The 9,709-nt window shown below is 44.3% G+C and overlaps 1 protein-coding gene across 1 annotated transcript in view; it reads right to left on the bottom strand.

Moving 5' to 3' along the window:
* The window catches only part of FGF18 (fibroblast growth factor 18), a 239,921-nt gene that overhangs the window by 79,912 nt on the left and 150,300 nt on the right, over nt 1-9,709 (bottom strand). The gene's annotated exons all lie outside the window — the stretch shown is intronic.

Genomic DNA, 9,709 nt, shown 5'->3' with positions numbered 1-9,709 from the left:
TATATATTGTTCCTAGAGTCGCCACTGCTGTTGGGCATCTATACCATCTGGTTAGGATTTTCAGATTCTTCTCATGGACCTTACTGGTGATAGAGAGAGAGAGAAAACAAAGGACTTCTCCCATTCTACTGCACTAATGGGGAGGCCCAGTTCCTGTTCCCAACTCGGGACGTATCCCGGAAGTTCCAGAGAGGAGGAAGAGGAGAGTAGTGAATAAAGTAACGAGATGCTACGGGAAGGGGGAGAGGACCGCAAGAGAAGGGAGTCAAAGGCCATAGATTTTGCTTCCAAAGCTGTAGGTTGAGGGAATGAGGAGACAAAGGAGCGAAACTGCCTATCTGCTAACCACACACCTCTGACAGGTGGATCCAATGCATACTCCCGGATGGCCACCACCAATCGTCTATTGGAGTCTCTGGTCCAACTTCCAAAGGAAGATCTATGCCTTGCCAGAGAGAAGGCAAGGTTGTTAAAGAGTGGAGTCATGGGTCCAACGTATGAGGAGATCCCATGATTGGAAACCCACCTTTCCCATAAGCGTAGGGCATGCAAAGTCAAAATAGGAAAGGAAGAGGGCATAGCATGAGAAGCAGGGGGAATCCAAGGGATGGCCTGTGAGTCAGTAATCACCCCTTGAATCTGAATCCATTGTTTGTCAGCAGCTCTATGGAATCAGTCAGTGATGCAGTGCAGAAGCGAGGCAGCATGATAAAGGCGTATGTCCGGGGCACTCGCTCCCCCATATGATTGGGCAGAGACAGAGTTTTGTAATTCACACAGGGGGTGCGACGAGCCCCAGGTGAAGTTTGAGAAAACTCGTATTTTTTTAAAGAAAGAGGAAGGGGGAGAATAGGCAGTAACTGAAAGAGATAGAGGAATCTGGAAATCACATTTATTTTAAGTGCGTGTATCCTACCCAACCACCATATGGTCCTCTGGTCATACGCGGTCAGTTCCAGGGTACTCCTCCGAAAGAGAGAATCATAGTTGAGGGCGAACAGTTGAGTAAGGTCTGTACAGAGATGAACCCCAAGGTATTTCACAGAGGTGGGACAAATACGAAACGGGAAGTTCGCGCAAAGTTGACGCAACTCACCGTCGTCCGAGACGTTCAGTATTTCGGATTTGGAAATGTTCACTTTGAAGTTGTTGAATGAACTAAAGCGGGTGAATTCCTGAAGAATAAAGGGCATGACAGTGTGAGGACGAGAGACGTAGAGAAGCAAGTCATCAGCAAAGAGAGCCATCTTAGACTGAATGGGCCCCCTGTCTTTTTGTTTAAACAATAGTTTTTCTTTAACAGGCTGGGATTTTACATCTCTATAAAAAAAAATACCCATTTAAAATGTAAGCATAGTTTGCCTGCTAAGAGAATTTTATGCTTCACATGGGACAATTGATTAATACATCTTGATAAAATATCAAGGAATACCAAGAAAAATTTACCAGCCGGTTTTGAGCATTTTCTCTATGGAGTTTTATAACTGTTCGTGTTACTTTATTGGTGACAGCTAATAGTGAACTCTTAGTATTTTAGGATGACAAAACAATGTTAAATTAGGCAGCTAGAGAAATATTAGAGATTACCTCATGTTCACCTAGTGCCATTTGAGCTATGCTCTGGCTCTGCACTCTCCCAGTGGTTACAAGTCTACTAAATCTGGCTGTCAGTATTCACAAATTAAATTCTTTATGCAAGGCTAGTATTTCTTGGAAATATGCCTAATGATGTGTTATTCACAAAAAAACTTATCAGTTTTCCGTATGTGCAATGAAAATCTACCTTAAACAGGCCTGCCAACTTGATTTTTTTACTTTTTTTACTTTAACAACAAATATACCCAGATTTACATGCAGTCATTCAGAGAAACTGACACTGAAAACAATTGCATTTAACTGCTGACAGCTGCAAAAAATACATAAAAAATATTCAGAAAATAGTATACTTTTATTTATAGAAAAACGTCACAGATTCAACTTTAACTGAAAATTACAGAATGCTTCCCCCATCTTCAGCAGAAAAATTCTAAGCATAGGTTTCAGCAGGAACAGTTAACCTTCTGTTGCATAATTAAGGAAAAGAGCAGTCATACTACATAAAAAAGACTGCTGTTGTCTATAATTTATATGATAGGGTAAGAGAGAACCCCACTGAAATGCATGCCATTTTGATGAAGTTATTAACTTAGCATGTGGACGCTACCGTTATCAATTAAGAAAATAAACAAATGAGCTCATCTGACATGACTATTAAAATTAGACCTTTATCCCTATTCACATAAAGTACATATTTTTGGCATTTAACATTTTACTACTATAGAACAACAGCAGACAAATCTGACTTCTTTACATACTTATGTTGAATAATCTCTGACCTTGAAAACACAACTCAAACCGGACCATGGTTAAAATATTTCAGCTGATTATGACTTCTATGTGTTCTGTATGGTTCTGTTGCTGGCTAGTGCTTTACTGCCTTGTGTATTTTGTTGCAATTTGTTGCAATTTTCACCAAAGGTAACCTCTGCTTCTGCATATACCCAGCTTGAGATGCCCTGGTTTGTGATAGATTGCTTTAAATTGCCAAGAAATAAAAAGGGAAGCCATAACAAAATGACCAGTGACAGGTGAAGTGAATAACATTGATCTCTTACAATGGCACCTGGAAGTGGGTCAGGCATATTTGTTTTCAATAAGGTTTATTAGGTTTTTCCAAGGAAAATGTTACATTAGAAATTACATAATGCATAACTATATCATGAACACCACAAAAGGGGAATGGTAGATGGTAGACAATGGTAAAAATGGTAGACAAAGAAAAAAAGAGCATGCTTATGAAATACATGTCAAAAAAGGGAAAAACCCCAGAAATATAGGCATGTACTAGAAATGTGAGAGGTCTGCCCGATTCCCTACTTAACACAGGGCACAATCATAAGTAAGGATCATCTCAGGGTGAACTTTGAATGTATGTAGGATTCGCAAGGTAAGAGTATAGCTACAAATCCCCCAAGAAAATCTAAATCGCAATTAGTGCTGCAGCAAAAAACTAACAAATCGTAAGGAAAAAGGAAACTGTTCTTTAGGTAAGCAAAGATAGGTATCTCTCACTGCACAAATCTAAGAGAGCTGATGATGTTGTTGAGAATATTTCAGGATCAGCACAGAGGAAGGTATAAGTTCCCCTTAGTGACAGGAGTCCATTCCACTAGAGTGTCCCATCGGATCTGGGGAGTTCCTGGTAGAAAGAAAAGCTTTCTGTTTCTTCCTTCGATGATGATCTAGCACGATAGAATCCAGGTCACTTCTGCTACAGCTGGCAGAGGTTGAAGGTTCTTGTCAGCTGCGATTCATATCATGCATCCACAGATCGTACCAGTCTGGTATGGAGATAGGAGGGACATCCAGTTGTCTGCAGAAATCTTCTGCATTCTCCGGCAGATGTATCATTGCCCTATTGTAACCATGCGGCCCTGGTGTAAGACAGATAGGCAAAAAGGAAACCTGCAGCTGTAGGTAATTCCACTTCTGCGAAGATGATCCAATAACACGGCACAGTACTCTGCGTTGTTGGAGAGTTATGTTGGACAAGTCTTTAAAAAGATTTAACTCACACCCATCGTAGATCACTGCATCTTTAGCTCTAGTATATTAGCTCTAGCTCTATATACTCTAGCGCGCTGTAGTATATTCCCTTTAGAAGGAAAGCTCTGTAGACAGCATATAATGTCTCAGGGCACTTCATCCTGCATATTACGAGGTCAAAGGGCATGGCGCGCCCAAACAAAATCTATTGGCGATTCAGATGGGCGCTCTAAAAGATCATTAAAGATGGATGTCAATACAGCAGAGAACGCATTAGGAGAAACAGACTCCGGTATACCACGCACACGGATATTAGAGTGTCGCCACTTTTTATCCAGGTCTTTTACATGGCAACGCAAGTCAATCAGGGAACGGGTAGCAGAAACCTGATGCTGGCGGGGAGACCTTAACGCATTATCTCTCTCAACACTGGCCCGTTACACTGTGTAAAGCCTGCGTCCGGTATATCTCTCTTAAGTTCAGTTACTGCAGAACTCAAAGCGCTCTCAATTTCTCCTGCAATTAAGGTAAGGTCCAATCTCATCTGTAATTGTTGGATATATGCATCCATGGAGCCGGTGTCTTGGCTTGTAGCAAGTGAATTCAGATTAGAGCACATGTCAGCTTGTGTGGAAGGACCAGACGCCATGCTGAGTGCTGGAGCGTCGGAGGTCTCATGTCGATGTGAGCGTAATATCTCAGGCAGTTGTTTCCTGAGCTGAGTTCCCAATGGTGAGAGTGAGCTTGACCACCCTGCTTACCAATTTTCCCTAGTGCAAAAGGTAGTAGGTGTAAGCAGCGTAGTATACAGACTTGGGGTTTGGAGCTAAGCGGCCATCTTTATCGGTGCCAAGCCGCGCACCCATGTGTCAGATATATTAGACAAACAGTGAACATTATGTCCCTAAAGTTGATTTGTTGGAAGAAAAAAATGGGCATGCGTATGGATCTGAGCAGCTTTGACAAGGGCCAAATTGCGATGCCCAGACGACTGGGATGTTCCCAGTGGGTAGTGGTCCAAGGAAGGAAAACCAATAAAGCGGCAACAGGGTCATGGGTGGCCAAGACTAATGGATGCACATGGGGAGCGAAAGCTGGCCCGTGTAGTCCAATCCAATAGAAGAGCTACTGTAGCTCAAATTGCTAAAAAACATTAATGCTGGTTGCCATAGAAAGTTTCTGAACACACAATACATGCCAGTGGATGAGGTCACAATGTCGCCCAGAAGAAGGGACCCTGCGTGGCCCCGAAACGTTGGCTGTTTGACATGTGATGATTTAATAAAAAGTGCTTTACTTCTTGCACACATCGAGTGCTGGTGACTTCTATTATTAACGAACAGTGCATTGCAGTTTGTTGTGTATGGGGCTGCGTAGCCAAAGAACAGTCAGGGTGCCCATGCTGACCCGTGCCCACCGCCAAAAACACCTACAACAGGCATATGAGCATCAGAACTGGATAACAGAGCAATGGAGAAGGTTGCCTGGTCTGATTGGTTTTTTTTACATCATGTAGATGGCCAGGGAAGAGATGGAACCAGGTTGCACTATTAGAAGAACGCAAGCCGGTGGAGGCAATGTAATATTTTGGCCAATGTTCTGTTGGGAAACCTTGTGTCCTGCTATTCATGTGGATGTTACTTTGACACGTACCACCTACCTAAAACATTGTTGCTGACCAACTACAACCCTTCATGGAAACGGTATTCCCTGATGGAAGTGACATCTTTCAGTAGGATAATGCGCCATGCCCAAATGCAAAAATTGTTCAAGAATGGTTTGTGGAACACAATGAGTTTGAGGTGTTGGCTTGGCCTCCAAATTTTCCAGATCCCAATCCAATCATGTGATCATGTGAAACACTGGAAAAACAAGTCCAATTCTTGGAGGCCCCTCCTCGCAACTTACAGAACTGCTACTGACAGCTTGGTGTCATATACCACAGCACACCTTCAGAGGTCTGGTGGAGTGCATGCCTCGACAGGTCAGGCTGTTTTGGCAGCAAAATGGGGACCTACTCAATACAAGCCAGGTGGTCATAATGTTATGGCTGATTGGTGTATATCTGCACAGATCTGCATATATCCATTCACAGATCGGTGTGTATACATGATAATGCAAGCATAAAAGATCACAAACTCGCACATTGTAGAAAATAACATAGATTTTTAATCCACTGGCGTGTATTGTGTGTTCAGACACTTTCTATGGCAACCAGCATTAATGTTTTTTTAGCAATTTGAGCTACAGTAGCTCTTCTATATGATTGGACTACACGGGCCAGCTTTCGCTCCCCATGTGCATCAATGAGTCTTGGCCACCCATGACCCTGTTGCCGCTTTATTGGTTTTCCTTCTTTGGACCACTGCTCACTGGGAACATCCCACAAGAGCTGCAGTTTTGGAGTTTCTCTGACCCAGTCGTCTGGGCATCGCAATTTTGGCCCTTGTCAAAGCTGTTCAGATCCATCAGGTCCTCCACATGGTGAGGGAGGTCAATCAAGGATCTAGTAGTAGAATCCTGATTGAGGCGAAGAGAGTTCAGAGCAATATCTCTCTCAATGCCCGCTTGTTCCAAACACATGCAAACTCTGCCTTAAAATGGGGAAAATAGGCAAACAAGGAGGGAGATCCTATTCTCTTCGGAAATTCAACTCAGCAAACAACTTTCAGAGCTGTTCCGGCCACAACAGGAAGAAGTCGCAGATGCCCGCTCATCCAATATGGCGTCAGCACCAGCCACTCTGAAGTTCCTCGGGACATCATATGCTGCCTGCAAAGTTTTCCCCTCAAAGAAGAAAACTGGCTAGAACCAAAACTACAGTATGCAGGAAATGAGGTGAAGCTTTTTCAGGATCTCTCTAACATTACTCTGCAACAACGCAGGACATTACGCTCACTGTTAGATCAGCTCCGCGCACATGGCATTGCCTACGGCTGGAAGCTCCCCTTTTGCCCATCTGGCCTGCATCACGGCTGGACTGTCGCACTGCGCTTACCTGAAGAATCAGGAGAATTCGGCAATCAACTCGGAATGCCTCCTATCAAGGTACTGGACTGGTAAGACGATCTATGGATGCGGAATCCCCGAGAGGTGCATAGTCAGCAACGGGATCGGTCACCTTTTCACGCCGAACAGGACAAGCTCCCTGGCACAGTTGCGAGAGACCAATGCCACCGACAGAAGGCATTTGTCCTGGCTAAAGCTTCGCTAGACCAGATCGGAGACTCCAGTGGGACCGACTCTCACCGTTAGAAGTTAACACATATCCATCCCAGGAACATTAACCATGCAGTCTTCTACTAAAGTCACTTTTATGGAACAATCTTTGTACCTCTTTTGCTCCCACAACCAGGGAATCAACCATTCCCTTATGTTAAACGCTGAAGTTGAACCATCGCTAACCGGTGCTCTGTGACTAGGAAAGGGTGAGTTACTTTCTGAGTGAATCCATAACATGATGGATCTGAACTATGATAAGGCCACCCTCTTTTCTTTTTTGCCAGTTTATCTTTTTGTTTTTACACTGATCCTAACACTCTGCACAGTATGATAGATAATAGACTGCTATCGAACTGTCATTTCGCTTTTATAGCTATATTGAAGGTCAAATGTTATGATATATCTTTGCCTCCAAACAACGCTTGCCATGACCCATAGTCCCTTGGGGAACCGGAACGCTAGGGGATGTTTACACATAGGTCTAGGCAACCCTTGATTTTGAAAGGGACCTCATCATACAGCATGACATCCAAGACTTCGCTGTCTACACTGGATAGCATTCTATGTTATTGTTAATTCTTTATCCAAGTTTGATATTAATGTATCTCCTCTTCCTACACATCATGGCACATTATACCATACCGTGGCATAACATGCCTCTTGGAGACTACACACCGCCTGTGCACTGTTTAAAGGAGTTTTATTATGAGTAGGACAGGTACGATTAATCTAAGTTTTTACTTCCTCTCATTGTTCAGGACCCGGTTGAGCATATGTTCGGAGTTAGGCCTGTATGAATATATATTTCTTTACACATTTCAGCCAACCTCACCTCCCCCCAAGTGAGGCGACACCTGTGTAACCTTAGAGGATGCACGCAGTTTCTGTTGCCTCCTACCTAACCCCCATCTAGACCCCCTGTCAAGGTCTTACCATGTCCTCATGGTGGCAGCCATTTTGGACATGTGCAGACTGCAGTCCCTTTTATATCCTCTGATTGCATCATCGCTTGCCTGCTGCCTGGGCGTCACACAGTGATGATGTGGCAACACCTGACTATATCAGTCTGCTCAGGATTCAGGTTCATTGCCCTTGCGTTTGTGCTCCAAGGTGCATCAGTAGCGATCTGAGTTCCTTTGTGTGTTTCTGTGTATGATCCGGTCCGGCTGACGTTTCCTCTGGCTCTCGATCCTGCATCGGCAGACGTACCCGCATTGGACTTGATTCCGGCTTGGATGACTACCCGCTTTGGACTTGACCCTGGCTTGGACGACTACCTGTTTTGGACGTGATCCCGGTTCGGCAGATGTACCGGCATTGGACTTGACCGGCTTGTTCCTGACCTCGCTGCTCCATGATAGGAGAGGAGCTGGATTTTCTTTGTTTGTGGGGTTACCATATTGTTGCCAGTGAACCAGCTCCCGGTGATAGGTCCAAAGCCCTATCAGGGTTTTTTCTTTTTTTTTCTCTCACTCTCTCACACTTTGTCCCTTCCTTACCTCTTTCTCACTCCCTTACTTGTAGTTGTCAGGGGATCCCAGCGCAGGTGACCCCACACCTCCACAGGTACCCTTACAGGCAGACCAAACACATGTGACCACACGAACCAGGTAAGTATGGTATATATAAATATTTTAATAAACCTAGCAAGCTAACTAAAACAATCCACAACAGGCATAAACCAAAAATGTAACAACACAGGAAACCGGGTAACACAGGAAACAGGGTACTAAAATAGCATGCAAATATCAGGGTCTCAGGGTTCAGGCCAGAGGACTCAGACAACAGGGGACAGCAACGAAATCCTGAGCCAAGGTCCAGACTGCAGGGAGGGTTTAAATACTCTCCCAGGAGTATTACCTAATGGGCTGATTCCTGGCAGCTGTGAGTGGTCGATTTGGTCGTTTTGTGGGCTCAGGATTCTGTCAGGGGATCCCAGCGCAGGTGACCCCACACCTGCACAGGTACCCTTACAGGCAGACCAAACACATGTGACCACACGGACCAGGTAAGTATGGTATATATAAATATTTTAATAAACCTAGCAAGCTAACTAAAACAGGCATAAACCAAAAGGTCCAGACTGCAGGGAGGGTTTAAATACTCTCCCAGGAGTATTACCTAATGGGCTGATTCCTGGCAGCTGGGAGACACCCACAGGTGAGCACTGGAGCTGCAGGTACCAGCACCACCCAGTGGTGGTCTGGCACCTAGCAGCCCCTGGCTGCCTGGACAATCCCGCAGGCGAGCCCAGGAACTGCAGGGCTCAGCTCCAGCGCCACCCGGAGGCGCTCTGGATCCTAACAGTAGTCCTCTAGATACCTCCTCGCTTTACCTTTTCGTGTCTGCTCTGTGGCTGAAATGTCCTCTCATGGAGATTTAACTGTGTTTTACCTCACTGCTAGGGGACTTAACATACCTGAAAAAAGATCTTTAGAACTGGTTGCATTAAAAAAGCCAAAGCTTCTATAGCCTTTATTCAAGAAACCCACTTCCACAGTGGAAACATCCCAAAATGTTCTAATCATGATTATCCTCTGGTCTATAATGCGTCCTCCTCCTCTAGCAAACTAAAGGTGTGTCTATTTTGTTACACAGATCGATATCCTTCACACTGTCAGATTCCTTGTCGGATGATGAGGGTATATTCCTTATCTTGAAATGAACACTTAGTCAGATACCAATGACCTTTCGAGACAGTGTACCTGCCAAACACCAGTCATGACACTTTTATCATGAAGTTCATCTCTCAGCTCACAGACTTCGCAAACAGAATGATCATATTGGGAGGTGATTTCAATGCTCCATTGAACCCTCCCATTGTTAACTCTGATAGGAAAACTTCACCACCCTACTGAACCCTTAAATTCTTGAAAAAAACAACTGACATCCTTAACTAGAG

This window comes from Nanorana parkeri, unplaced genomic scaffold (assembly GCF_000935625.1).
Source record: "Nanorana parkeri isolate BGI_ZX_2015 unplaced genomic scaffold, ASM93562v1 scaffold687, whole genome shotgun sequence".
NCBI lineage: Eukaryota > Metazoa > Chordata > Amphibia > Anura > Dicroglossidae > Nanorana > Nanorana parkeri.
The sequence above is the reverse complement of the archived record's forward strand: the minus strand, read 5'-3'. Positions and strand labels throughout refer to the sequence as shown.